The sequence below is a fragment of the Protopterus annectens genome, chromosome 1.part1, assembly GCF_019279795.1.
Source record: "Protopterus annectens isolate FY-2018-M chromosome 1.part1, PAN1.0, whole genome shotgun sequence".
Lineage (NCBI taxonomy): Eukaryota > Metazoa > Chordata > Ceratodontiformes > Protopteridae > Protopterus > Protopterus annectens.
The window spans coordinates 556,537,295-556,552,854 of record NC_056726.1 but is presented as its reverse complement, the minus strand read 5'-3'; positions in this window follow the sequence as shown (position 1 = coordinate 556,552,854).

Here is a 15,560-nt window from a genome sequence, read left to right as displayed (position 1 = left end):
CTATTAACAACAGTATAGACTTATATTTATTGCAATAGTACTGTTCTATACTCTATAGGTCTGCCTTCAGTTTTATGTTTACAAGTGCCCTATATCTTCCATATTACATACATAGCTCTCAAGTTATCCACATGGAACAGTATGGGCCAAGCTGTAGCACCTACAGGTACACTACTAGAGGGGACTATTACATGTCAGGGGGGGAAATATATGACTTCCAAGGTGTACTGTGCTGTGTGAGTGTGCTACTGACATACTTAGACTGTATGTTAAATCTGTGTGCTAGGGTTTTGGCAACAGTGATCACTATCCTTGACAGCATGACACTTACGAGTCATGTATCGTGCATAGTACAGAGAGTTTACATGTATCCTGCCGTCCTTGGCAGGCATGGTGTTAGATTATCAGCAGACATTCACAGATGCACCTAGAATACAGCCATAACAACAATAAACAGTTTTATTTGTCTTATTAACCTGGAATAGTAGTGTACATTTGGATGTTTAATTTAATGCAGTCTTATCACCTTGTGGAGCAATGCTGTTTACACACTAGTACATCTGCAGACACAAATCAGTATATGGAACAGGTAGGACAGACAATATTTTTACCTGTAATTCCTGGGGGGAGAACATCTGTTCACAATACATAACTGTTTCTATACATATTCAGTAGTACTTGTCTGTTTCTATAAATATATATTAGTACTTGGTCCTGGATTCGAACCCCAGTCTGTGTGTGGAATAATGAGCAACATACATATAATTTAGCAAGCTGAGCTACTGAGCCACTGGTTTGTGTTGAATGACTGATATGTACCTAGAGCTCACCTGGTGACAAATTCTGTCCTGGTAATGTAGGTAGAGTGTCACACAAGACTGCAGTGACACTTGAACATACATGCATGAGATGCATGCATGACAGAGATAGTAGGTGAACTGTGTATTGTTACCTGGAATGCAGGTGTACACATTTAACTCCCAGTGGATGGGAAGGTTTGTGATGTGTACAGACCATATCGTGGTGCTGGGTTGGCTACCTGACCCATATACAGTTGCAGATGGTGTATTTGCAGTCTACAGCTATTACAGTCTGTTACTTGTCTGCGTCAGCATAACTATATTCAGGAATGCATATAGATGAAATGCAAAGGTCAACACAAGACAACCCTGAGACAAAAACACTATACTACTTTACACATTGCTATTTAAGGTTCAGATCTTATAGTTCAGAACAAATATCATAATGCAGTATATCTTGTAGTACAGCTCCACATCTAAATTTTAGCAAAACAGTTCTTTATCAACCAACCTTTAGTCACTTCATGGTATTATAAACATGTTTAATTTACAGCACTTCTAATACACAATTTTTTGACGAACTGCCCAAAATACACACAACATTTTGCACAAGAAACCTTTATTGAGGGTGACATGAAACAGTTAATGGTCTTTTTATTCTTGAACAATTTACATAATGCAGGCATTGAAAGACAGCTGTTATTCCACACTGTATGCATTACTAACCTTATTTCCTTAACAATTCTGACTGGGTATGTACTTTATTTCCTGAAATGTATGATTGCAGATGATTTATTCCCTTCACATAATGAATCCAATTGTACTTTATTACCAGAACATCATTATTAATACAGTATACACGTTATTCCTTAACATTATTATTGCAGTAGTAAAGTGCTTTCCTTAACATTATCAGGTTTCATGCTTTCATGTATATTGAACTGTAGTTGGCATTCCTTACGTATATCAGTCCAGGTCTATGAACACATTCATTGCAGTACACTCAAAACAGAATATACCTACTGGCAGTTACTACTGCACTCTTTCTTAATTATATTAGTATATGTTGCAGAATATATCTGTACTCACCACACTCTCAGTGCAACCTGGCCAGGTGCCCTGCAGTGGCTTCCAGGTAGTGAGCTCTCTCCTCTGCAGCTGTGGGGAGAGAAACACACCATTATGCCTACCTGTCTATCAGATAAAATACTAGACTTTGGTAAATAAATGATTCCTATACTTACAAACTTGTGGGGGGCATTGTCGTCCTGTGCATCTTGGACCCACTGGGCCAAGAGCTCTCCCTTCCTATGCTTCAGGTCATCGTAGTGGTAATGCACCTGCTCATCAGTGTGCGGGATGCCAGTTGCAGTGGTGAAATCACATGCCAGCTGGTCCCAGGCTTCAGATTTGTATTCGAACCCCTGGTACTGGCCCTGTAGCAGCCGCATGTCATGGTCTTTTACAAGGAGTCCAACCATAACCCTGGACTCCAACATGCCCCACCGTTGTACCTGGAAGAATGCACCCTCTCCAACTCCTGCCATAGCTCCTGCACAGATCAAACTCCAACAAGCTCTGCCTGTATTCCTGCCTGTTCAGCTTAAATAAGGCTGTTTTCCCACACTTTGCTGCCATTGAACCATTTTTAAAATTGCTAAGCAAAGCTTAGCACCACACAAACCCGCTTAGCTTAGCTGAGCAGTGTTTAAATTGGCAAATGCTTAGCAGTGACCAAACCAGCTAAGAGGAGTTATGCTTTGCTATGTACTGCTAAAACAGGTCCTGTTTAAGCATTGCTTGGCTTGGTTTAGCAATGCTTAGCAGAGCTTAGCTATGGGAAAACCAATTGTTTTAAAACAAAAACAAAAATATTGAAAGTAATTGTTCAGTAATAATACTGTATTGTTATGTGTATCTATTTTACTTTATATCGCCTAGCCTTATGCATTTTAATTACGTTATCTTGGAGTGTGACTTTAATGTATTGGACACTTGTGTGTAACTGGGGATTTATCCTTGGGTCTCTACTGAAAATGGGCTTCTGGTCAAACTAGACTTACCCGGATAACAAATGTCAATGTATACATAATTAAAAAATATATATTTTTATAACATTTTCCTGTTTCATGTAAAAGCTAAATGGCCTGTCTGTGTATTCAAAACATGCACCTACTGCACACAAGGCTGTGACTCTAACCATTCAGCTACTGAGGATGTGGTGATTCTATATAGCTCTCAGTTATGTTTAAGCACTGTTGAGCACTGTGCTGCACTGCACAAACCCACTTAGTTATGCTTAAACTTAACCTTTCATAAATAATTAAATGCATCCCGTTTCTATTTTTAGATGTCTGGCACATGTCTATTGCTAAGTGTCGAGCCATGCCGTGCAAACACACAAAAAAATATTTAAACGTGTTCCACTTTATTATTTAAGTGTCATCTGGCACTTCAACAGTGTAGGAGATGTGTTACTCATTTGCAGACACTGTAACACACTCCCTACATCAATTCTGTAAACATGTTACATGGCTGTCTCTCAGTAGTGTGGCTTCATTATTATTCAAGGCATGCTGCTGAGGGGGAGCTGTAGACACAGCGACAGTACACTCTGTGTAGGACTTACACTATTCCTGCACCAAGTTTATTAAATCTGGGGGAAAATAAGTGTTTTTGTAGGAGACAAAACTCTTGTACCCCCATGTGATAGACAAGCATCGCTTCACATCCCCCATATGTAAATATACCAAATCCATGGTTCCACCAACTTGAGAAGGAAGGTTTCTGCTGTGAACAGTCCTATCACTTGCTTGGCCGTTCATGTAAAAGTGGTTATATCCTTGATGACAACGATTTAATTGATGACACGTACAAATAACTCGTAACACCCCATTAAACACATGCACCACCTCACACAGACCTATCAAAGTATTCCTGCCTCACAATTTTTTGACTTTAATACACTGAAGTTGATGTAAAACCATTCAAACAGCATTTGTCAAAAATTTGCACCATGTACATTTCACACAGCTAACATAAACATGCAATACAATCTCTCTCTCTCTCTCTGTATATATATATATATATATATGGAGCTACACTGATGTAATGAAAGTACGTTTCTTCAAAATGTACTTTTGCATTCCCGTTTTTCTGTACTTGCATTTATTCAAAAATGCACTTTCAAGAAAAACGAACCAATGAAGCTCAGGAAAAAAAACCCAGAAAACACACTTATGCAGGATGGAAGCCCCTCTGCACCCCCCCCACATTCCCACTACTAATATATTTTATTGCAGGGATCGCACTACAGTGGGGAAAGGAAATACTCCTTTATCCTTACTGTGCTGTAATCTACAAGAACAATCTCAGTCTGTTTTCGTTGATCCCTTTGTTCACGAATGTGCATTTTCAAATAAATGCACTTTCGGAAAAAAGGGGTCACCTAATCACTTTTCAAAGAAATGCAGTTTTGAAGGGTCGAGGTAGACCCATATATATATATATATATATATATATATATATATATATATATATATATATATACACATATACACACACACACATATATATATATATATATATATATATATATATATATATATATAGAGAGAGAGAGAGAGCGAGAGAGAGAAAGAGAGAGAGTGATTCATAAATGGGGTCTACTTCTAAATTTCAAATTTTCACACCATAAGAAATTCAAAGTTGTGAAATTTTGAAATTTAGAAGTAGACCCATAGAAAGATATAGACATATATGGTGGCTCTTGGTTTAATTTCTCCTAAGTCTTTTGGGTTTTTAATACCATGATGGGAATGGTTTCTGTTAGGGTTCACAAACATCTCTTATGTGGAAATGTGAATTACTGAATATGCTGGTATAATTACAGTTTGTTGAACATGTACGGTTCTTGTTGGTAAAAATACTAAGAAAACCTGGTCGATAAATCTTGTGTAGTCCCAAATGAAGACAAAATCAAGAATATGTGTATATATATATATATATATATATATATATATATATATATATATATATATATATATATATATATAAATACCAGAGCCACGAGATGAAGATATGTTTATTACACGTAAGTTAAAACTTTAACAAGACAACGTTGCTTCTTCAGGCATAAGAACAAGTGCATAACAAATTAATACCTTTATAGTACATGCTATAAAGTGTAAATAAGCAATTAAAGGTGATAAAATATTTAAAGAGCAATACATATTAAAACAATACTATAAGATAAAAAGGCAATACTATGACATAAAAAGATAAAACTATAATACTTACGGTGCTTTTAAATATATATGAAACATTTATACAAACATATACAAACAAGACATACTACTTGGTGCAACTTTGAAGAAACTTTAGCTCTGGTTTCACTGTGAACATTGTACTTAGACAAGGGGGGGGGGGGTAAAAAGCCCTAAAAAGCAAAATCCATGTATTCTCTTGTCTCTCAGTAATATTGATAATGTCCCCTCCTCTAAGATGTGTGGAAATCTGTTCTAAAATCAAAAACTTAAAATTGTGGGTACTATTTTTGTCATTTATATGTTTATATAATGAATTTGTGTCTACACCCTTTTTAATTTCTGATAGATGGTTAAAAAATCAGTCTTTAAGACGTTGATTTGTTTTTCCTATATAGAAACTGGGGCATGTTATACACATTGCCATGTATATTAAATTCTTAGTATTACAGTTTCCATGTGCTTATATATGGAAAGCATCTTTTTAAACTGGATGAACAAATGTTTTTCCTGTATAAATATACTTACAAAACACACAGTCATTGCATTTATATGTTCCCCTCTTATCCACTTTATGATCTTTACTTTTTATTTGTTCCATATAACATAACATTTTTCAAGTTTTCACATTTTTTTATAACTAGAGGCTAGGTTCTTCTTATAAATATCCTTCAACTCTAGTACTTGTGATAACACAGACCAATATTTCCTTATTATATTCTTAACAGTTTTCATATTCTGATCATAAGTAAGAACAAAACAACAATTATTGTTCTTTTTTATTATTATTATTATTATTATTATTATTATTATTATTATTATTATTATTATTATTATTATTAAATTTCTTTCTAGTTTTGAACCTATCCAAAAAAAAATAGGTGTCTATAAGGCATTCCTATTTATCAATATGTGTTCTTTAATTTGGTGTAATCTTTCATTATTATATCCCCTTTTAGTAAACTCATCAACCACCTTATTTAATTGTTGTGCTAATACTTCTTTCTTGTGTATTTAATGTGCTAACCCTAATCATTTGATTTCTAACAATCCCTTGGATTCAATAAAGTATTTTTACAATGCCAGAATAGTGTAGCAGCTCCTGCATGGAATATGGCCACTGAGCGATTCAGTAAACAAGGCTGGGGGCATGCATGAGCCTGCCAGCAGTATTCTGGCATGAGCACCACTGAATAATGCTAATTACCTCATTTGCTGGTGAAAACCATGAAAATGAGGTAAATTAGTGATTCAGTAAGCAGACAGCCATCTGTGCCAGAGCAGTGTCCGTTACAGAAATGTATTCGGTTACTAACCATGTACATTTCTGCAAAAATCAAAACAGGATAATGACAGCTCAATGTAAAGCATGTATTATGATCATTAGGCATGACCATAGCCAAAATTTGGCCATTGGTATGGAAAACAGTTGCAAAATAATAAAAATGAAAGTTTATTTTTTTATGGCCAATTTTCGCCATTTAAGCAGAGTGCAGCAGCGCACAAAAGAGATTGTGCAGAAAATATAAAAAATGTGAAAAGACTATTTTAAGTGAAATATGCATTTTGCCATTATAGTGGGTAGCATGCAGAACCAAAACAATAACAGGTAACACTGGTTGCTAAGGAGAAAGGGTCTAGTGTAGTAGCAAAACTTATTGAATAACAAAATGGGAGACCATTGTCTGGATGCACCTAACATTGTGGGAGCTATAAGACAGTGGTGTAAGCAGGAGAAGCAGCTGACATTAAAAGGGGGTGTATTATGCTTGGTATATGCACATTGGAGCTCTACTGCCTCTATTTGTGCTCAGCTAAGCACAGCTAAGCAAGGGGGTGTGTCTATGATAGTTCATGAAATGCTGACCATGTTCACGTCCCTGAGAAGGGCCTTTCTGCTCAAAACTGTTTAATATAGCTGCAGGGGTTTTTGCAGTGTGCTGCGGGGCTAGGGAAACAATAAAAAAACAACAACAGTAACCAGCAGAAGTGTTTACATATGAGCAGCGTGTGTGCGCGGTGTGCCACAGGGTTTAGAAGGGGCAGAAATGGGAAGAAAAAAAAGGGGAAATAGCAGAATAAAGGCACTCAAGTACAAATAATATAGCTGGCAGGTGGAATATATCATAGTTAGCCAATTACACAGGCAGCATCTGCAGCACAACAGTATAAACTATGCAAACACCTTTCAGTCTGTTTTTTCTACAAACCCTGCACCATTGGTGTACACATTCCGGGGAATTTTAACTGACAAAATGTTAGAGGCTGCTGTTGCTTTGATACATCAGTATGTGCTAGAGGCTGAGGGCGGTGAGGAGGATAATGTTGACAACCATCCCAGACTGAGGACAAGGATAAGAGTGTTCAGACCCAGGGTAACCTACCAGGGGCTACATGATCTGGAGATACTACAGCGCTACAGGATGGACAGGGACTTACTTCAGCAACTCTGCGAGCTGTGTCTGCCTAACCTTAGACCCAGATCCAGCAGAGGGGAATCCATTCCAGCTGAAACCAAGGTATGTGTAGCCTTGAGAATATTAGCTACAGGTACGTTCGAAAGACCTACTGGGGACATCAGGGAGGTCTTACAGGCATCTGCATCCAGGGTACTCCACCAGTTCCTGTATGTCATGTGAAACCATGCTGGTGAGCACATATATTTCCCCAGCACCCATGAGCAGATGACCAACAATATGCATCTCTTTCACAATGTAGCAGACTACCCAGAGGTACTAGTTGCCATAGACTGCATGCACATCCACATTAAGGCACCACCCTGTGAAGTGGGTAGAGCCTATGTCAATTACAAGGGCTCTCACTCCATCAACTGTCAGGTCATGTGCAATGCCCAGGGCATTATTATGAATGTGTGTGCTGGCAGCCCTGGTAGTTATCATGACTCCCATATCTGGCATGCCTCATAGCTGTACCAGGCATTTGCCAGGGTGGACATCCCATATGGCCATCTGGTGGGGGATGCTGGCTATGCACTGGAGCCGTGGATGATGACACCCATCAGAAATGTATATATATATATATATATATATATATATATATATATATATATACACACACACACACACACACACACACACACACACACACACACACACACACACACACACACACACACACACATATACACACACACACACACACACTGAAGAACACCATAATGAGGCAGATGCACAAGCCAGGAACATTATAGAGTGTGTGTTTGGGATGCTCAAGTCATGGTTGACTGCCTTGACATATCTGGTGGAGTCCTGCAGTACTCTCCAGCCACATGTGCACACATGTTCATAGTATGTGCCATGCCGCACAATATGATCCTGTGGAAACAGCTGGGGCAGTAACATCACAGGGAAGGCCCACACAGCCCCCCCCCACCATTGCCAAGTCCCCCACAGGCACAGAAGGACTCAGAGGAGGAACCCTGTGAGCCTGCTCCTGTAGGCAAATGGAGGCGTGACTAGTATGCCCAGGCCTTGGCAAAGAGGCAATGCATAGCACACACACTGACACTGTAGGGATGCAGGGAGTGAAATCATTTGATTTCTAACAATCCCTTGGATTCAATAAAGTATTTTTACAATGCCAGAATAGTGTAGCAGCTCCTGCATGGAATATGGCCACTGAGCGATTCAGTAAACAAGGCTGGGGGCATGCATGAGCCTGCCAGCACTATTCTAGCATAGGCACCACTGAATTATGCTAATTACCTCATTTGCTGGTTAAAACCATGAAAATGAGGTAAATTAGTGATTCAGTAAGCAGACAGCCATCTGTGCCAGAGCAGTGTCCATTACAGAAATGTATTCGGTTACTAACCATGTACATTTCTGCAAAAATCAAAACAGGAGCATGACAGCTCAATATAAAGCATGTATTATGATCATTAGGCATGCCCATAGCCAAAAACATGGCCATTGGCATGGAAAACAGTTGCAAAATAATAAAAATGAAAGTTTATTTTTTATGGCCAATTTTGGCCGTTTAAGCAGAGTGCAGTGGCGCACAAAAGAGATTGTGCAGAAAATATAAAAAATGTGAAAAGACTATTTTAGGTGAAATATGCATTTTGCCATTATAGTGGGTAGCATGCAGAACCAAAACAATAACAGGTAACATTGGTTGCTAAGGAGAAAGGGTCTAGTGTAGTAGCTCTCTGACTCACACACACAGTAAAATGGATGCTACACACATCACACCACCTGTATCCTACCATGTATAGGCTGTGTACTGTGTGCATCTGATAGAGCCAACCCTCAACCACCATCCTCACAGCTGCCGCAGGCACAAGGTAAGTCAGTCTTCCTAACAATAAATGAATGGAGTATTACATTGTTGTAGCATAGCTATGGTTTCGCTGCATGCATGCAAGGGAATGAGGTGGTCTACTGGGATAGCAGCAGACAGCTGACAGCTATGTGAGAGAACAGGAAATGTCTGCCGAATACTGGCTTCCCCAGAGAATGCAGTAGTCCACTAGGTGACAAATCTCACTGCAGTATATGTGGGGGGCTAACAAAATGGGGAGGGCATAGGTCACATGCATGGATGTCAATGTGAGGGTCCCATACACATCCCTCAGCCTCACCCAGCAAGTCAGCCATAGAAAACCATAAAGAAATGTCTGGCAAAAGCCCATAAATGAGGACAATGATGAAATATCTCCATACAAACTTGTGCAGTGATATCACAGCAGGTCTTGCAGTTGCAGTAAGGCTCTGAAGGGTAAGAAGTCTGAAGCCCAAATGTCTGCCATTACAATCTAACCTGTGGTCTTTAGTGATATGCCTGTAGTCTCCAAGACAAGCACAATACTATGTTAAATGGAACCAAAATGTAAAGGGACCATCTGCACAGTTCATGCAGATGTGGACAGTTGACAGATGTGCCCCCCACACACACACACATGTTCCCAAAGAAATGCAGTAACAGTAATGTTTTTAGGGTATAGGCAGTAGAGCACACATTCCCAAGGCTGTCCCAATCAACTTGATAACTTGTTGCATGTCCACAATATGCCAGGTTCAATGAGCTATGTATATGTGTGGTCCTTACTGTCAGTATGTGGCCTACACTTACTCCTGGCTGTCGTGTCTTAGTGACCTAGGCACAGTACTGTGGTTGACAGGGTCCATGTTGCAAGAACTGCATTGCCAACTATTCTGCATGTCAAATACAGCTAAGGTAGGAGATGTACACACTGCCCAGATGTCAGTATCTGTTACTACAGGAAAGCTTGACAGGTCACGGAAAGAGGGCCACCCATATGGACAGTACACAGCTCAGAGTAACTTACACAGTGCCTAGCATACCCGTCAACTGTACAGACATTTTGCACAATGTCCAGAGGTTTGCATCATATTCATGGTCTCTTTACCATGAAATCATGGTTGTCTGGCAATGCAATGACAAATCACAAAAGACTAAAGTCAGAAAATAATGACACATTTTAGTTTCAGACTTCATACACTTTAGGAAAATGCATGCTAATGCAAAACCTGTTATTGTATCACCTTTCTAGGTTTGTAAGGCCAATAGTTAACAATGGTCCCTATATGTAGGCCTTTGTCCCCAAATTACTTATGGCTTTGTCCAGATGTCTGTCTCTAAATAGTCAGGAGGCATGATGCCTAGTAGGACAGCAGGTTCCTGAAGGTCAGTGTACTGCCAGGTCATAAAAGGCTGCCAAATTACTCTATCAGCACTGGCAACCTGTCACTGACCAACAACCATACCCCATGGAATAGCCAGTTGTCACAGCAGTTGCACAAGTATGCCTTGTATATCTGTTCTGCTTGTCCTAACATTGTATTTGTCTGCCAGCTATTTGCAAAACAAGGAAGGGTCTTGTCAAAACATCAATGGCAAACAGTGGGGAAGCAGATGTCATACCCATAAGAGAAAGCAAGCAAATACCAAACTGGTCTCCCAACTGTCTATGTGTGGCAGAACAGTATTAACAACCTGTCCCCATGTGTGTGCCTTTGTCTGACTGCCATGTATGGGCATGTCCAGATGTCAGTCAGTGATGGTTTGACAGCTAGGCTAACATGTAGACTCATAATAACATATGGCAACACAAAGAGTCTGAGGAGTACAGCAAATGTAGTAGTGCAATGATGGACAACCTGCTAAATAGGTACACTCAGAGGTGTGAAGTCCACAACCTTATATGTGATGTTATGGCATTTACCCCGCTCACATCAGAATTACAAATAAATAACTGCAGCCACTGTGGGCAAAGCCTGTGACTGGACTAGAGAACTACAGAAGGACAAAGAGACACACATAAGGGGAACAGGAACCACTGACCAGACAAATAGCGAATGTACACACCAGAACAAATTGTGCCATGACATAGGTGCCATGCAGTGTATGGAGTCAGTAAACATCACCTGCAAATACACAACACACACCCATGTCAGTGGAGTTCCGCAACAAAACAAAAACCCAAAGGACACCTCAGATGCAAAAATACATGAGAACTCCACAAACGTACACACGACAGACCATGTAGACTCCACACACCAGGTTCTTGCAAACACTAAGGCCTTACCCCAAGCCTCAAAAACCTGCCCAACACAGATAGGCTAACAGCACAGTCTGTCTTCCCCATTCCATATAGACACTGCTGAGGTGACCCCTGTCTGGCATACAAAGCAATCCATACCCTGCCTTAATGAGACTGTTGCACATTTGGAAGTCAAGGCCCACTCAAGCAACCCATAGACACACCATCAACCTGGTCTGTGATATCAGTACTGCTTGTTGGTGTTACAGATATGTGTCCCACACACTCCCACATCTGTGGAATACACTCCCTGTCCACATCAAGCCAAGTGCCTCAATACCCCTAGTGATGTCCTCCCTGTATGAGTGCATCAGAAACACAAAATGCGGTCCTGTGATTCCACCTGTGTCCTTGCTAGGCAGGGGCTCTGTGTGCTGACATGTCTTAACATGGGCTACACTCCCATCTGTGTGGGTTATAAGAGCTTCAGGGCCAATACCCTACTAATGTCATATCAACCTATCAACCTATACACAACTGTCTGTCAGTAGTTCACCACAGTACTCTGTACTGCTCTGCCACTGACACACCTGGAAGTCACACAGTGCTGTGTGGAATATACTTCACATATAATGGATATTTCTGCACAGTAGAATGCACTCTGTACCCACACCCATACCTTTCAACCTGTGACAGCAACACATCTGGACAAGGTCATAAATAAAAGTGGGACAAAGGCCCAGTGATAAACATGTGTTGTAAATATTACCCTTACAAACTGAGAAAGTTGGTAGAATAATGGGTTTTGCATTAGCAGGAATTGTCTAAAGGTTATGAAGTCTGCAACACTAATTCCTGCCACTAGTTTGTAATGTCAGGCTTTAATTATTTGCAAATAACTCGCCTAAAAACACAGGTTTATGTAGACTGGATGAAACTTCAAGACAAACACCTGGAACATCTGCCATAAACTGTACATTTGAAAGGTATGGCCACACCATGATATGACTTTTCAGGTAAGAAGAATACCACACAAGCAGGAGATCCCCAGCCAGTATATTACAAAGTTGCTGGACTGTTTACACAGCTCCATCAGTCAACCAGCTGCAGCCATACCTCTCAACTGGCCTTTTTGGGAAAGAATGTCAATAGTTGTCACATAATATTGGTCTGTGCATCATACATCTTGTATTCCTTTGGTAAAGCACTGTGATGATCTGAGGATGTCTGTCACTAGGTAATGACACAACACATTCTAATGTCAGACTTCAGATATGTCAGAAAATGTTTGCTAAAACAAACCTTGTACCTCTAGTAACCTCCTGTTTAGTTCTGATAGGTATGGCTGTAGCACACAAAACCCTGGACTAGAGTACAACTATCTCTGGAATGGAGTCCCACTCTTACTATAGAAGGTCATACTGGACATGCTCCTACACTTCAAGAATCACGGCCAATGTCGGAACCCGCATCGGACTATATAACTGTATTGTGCATATATGTCTTTGCATACAGACATCTATGTACACCTTAACTGTTTCTACACATACCCATCAGACAGGATTACCCTCAGCTAGCTGTAGGTTGCCCATACATGATATATCTGCATCTGTTGCATGTGATACACAGTCATATATATGGGCAACATATAACAATATGTTAAGCATACACACACATAGACGTGGGGAAGAGAGAGACAGACAGTGACAGAGAGGCAGAGGGAGACACACATGGAGAAACACACAGAGAGTGAGTCATACACAGGGATGCCATGAATGGCATAAAGTGGTGTTATGCTGCAGACAGTAGCATAATGGCTGTAACCAGTTACACATGGTAGCATGAAGGTTTGCTCCACTGTGTAATAGTACTGAGGTGGAGGTAATAATATCCCATCACCTGCGTGTGTGTGTGTGTGTGTGTGTGTGTGTGTGTGTGTGTGTGTGTGTGTGTGTGTGTGTGTCTGTAGGTTTAAGTATTAAGAGGCTGTTCCCAATCAGTACACTTCCCATTGCTCTACTTCACATGTGCTGATGTCAGTCCCCTTAGAAGTACCTTTGGACACTTGTCAGCCTTGTAAGCTCTGTATCACATACGATAACTGCTTAACACTATAGTACAAATAACTAGATAGGTAGGGCTTCTAATCCTTTTTCTGGTAAATGTTAGAGTATGTGTTTTTGTTTGTTTGTAACTGAAACAATTTTAGGCCATTCCCACCCAGTACACTTCCCAGTGCCCTACTTTAGCAGACCTGCTGATGTCATTCCCCTTAGAAGTTCCTTTGGACAGCCCCAGCTCTATAAGCTTTGTGGCACATGCAATAACTATGTAACAGTATAGTACAAATAACTGGATAGGCAGGGGTACTTGTCTCAGTTCCAGCAAGTGTGTGTGTGTGTGTGTGTGTGTGTGTGTGTGTGTGTGTGTGTGTGTGTGTGTGTGTGTGTGTGTGTGTGTGTGTGTGTGTGTGTGTGTGTGTGTGTGTGTGTGTGTGTGTGTGTGAAACAATTTTAGGCTATTCCCAACCACTATACTTTCTAGTGCCCTACTTTAGCAGTCTTGCGTGTGCATGTGTGAAACAGTTTTAGCCCATTCCCAACCACTACACTTCCTTGTGCCCTACTATAGCAGTCTTGCACGTGTGTGTGTGTGTGTTTCTGTGATTGTGTGTGTTTGTCATAAGAGGCCGTTCCCACTCAGTACACTTCCCATTGCCCTACTTCACAACATCTGCTGATGTAATCCCCCTTAGAAGTATCTTTGGACACCTGTCAGCCTTGTAAGCTCTGTATCACATGCAATAACTGCTTAACACTATAGTTTAAATAACTAAATAGTTAGGGATTCTTATCCCAGTAATGGCACATTTTAGAGTGTGTGTGTTTTTTGTTTGTAGGTGCAACAGTTTTAGGCCATTCCCACCCAGTACACTTTCCAGTGCCCTACTTTATCAGTCATGTTGATGTTATTTCCCCTTAGAAGTTTCTTGGGACAGTCTGTAGCATGTGCAAAAACTATGTAACAGTATAGTATAAATAACTAGGATGCAGGGTTTCTAGTCTCAGTTCCAGCAAGTGTGTGTGTGTGTGTGTGTGTGTGTGTGTGTGTGTGTGTGTGTGTGTGTGTGTGTACGTATGTATGTGTGTGTGTGTACAAGTGTTTGTAAGTGTGTATGTTTGTAGGATGAAGTATTTTGAGGACTTCCCACCCACAACACTTCCTAGTGCCCTACTTTAGCAGTCCTGCTGATGTCATTCCTTTTAGAAGTACCTTTGGACATTTGTTAGCCTTATATGCTCTGTAGCTGATGCTATAACTGCGTAACACTACAGTACAAATAACTGGATAGGCAGGGGTTCTATTTTCATTTCTGGCAAATGTGTGTGTGTTTTTAGAATGAAGTATTTTGAGGACTTTCCCACCCACAACACTTCCCAGTTTCCCACTTTACCATCCTGCTGATTCCATTCACCTTAGAGGTACCTTTGGACACTTAGCCCTGTAAGCTCTATAGTGTGTCTGATAACTGTGTAACACTATAATACCAATAACATGATAGGTAGGGTTGTAATCCCAGTCCTGGAAAATGTAAGTGTGTGTGTTTCAGGCCATTCCCAACCACTACACTTCCTAGTGTCCTTCTTTAGCAGTCCTGTGTGTGTGTGTGTGTGTGTGTGTGTGTGTGTGTGTGTGTGTGTGTGTGTGTGTGTGTGTGTGAGAAACAGTTTTAGGCCATTCCCCACTACTACACTTCCTATTGCCCTACTTTGGCAGTTCTGCTGATGTCTTTCCACTCAGAATTACCGTTGGACAGCCATCAGCTCTATATGCTTTGTGGCAGGTGGAATAACTATGTAACAGTATAGTAAAAATAAATAGATAGGAAGGGATTCTACTCTCAGTTCCGGTAAATGTATGTGTATGTGTGTGTGTGTGTGTGTGTGTGTGTGTGTGTGTGTGTGTGTG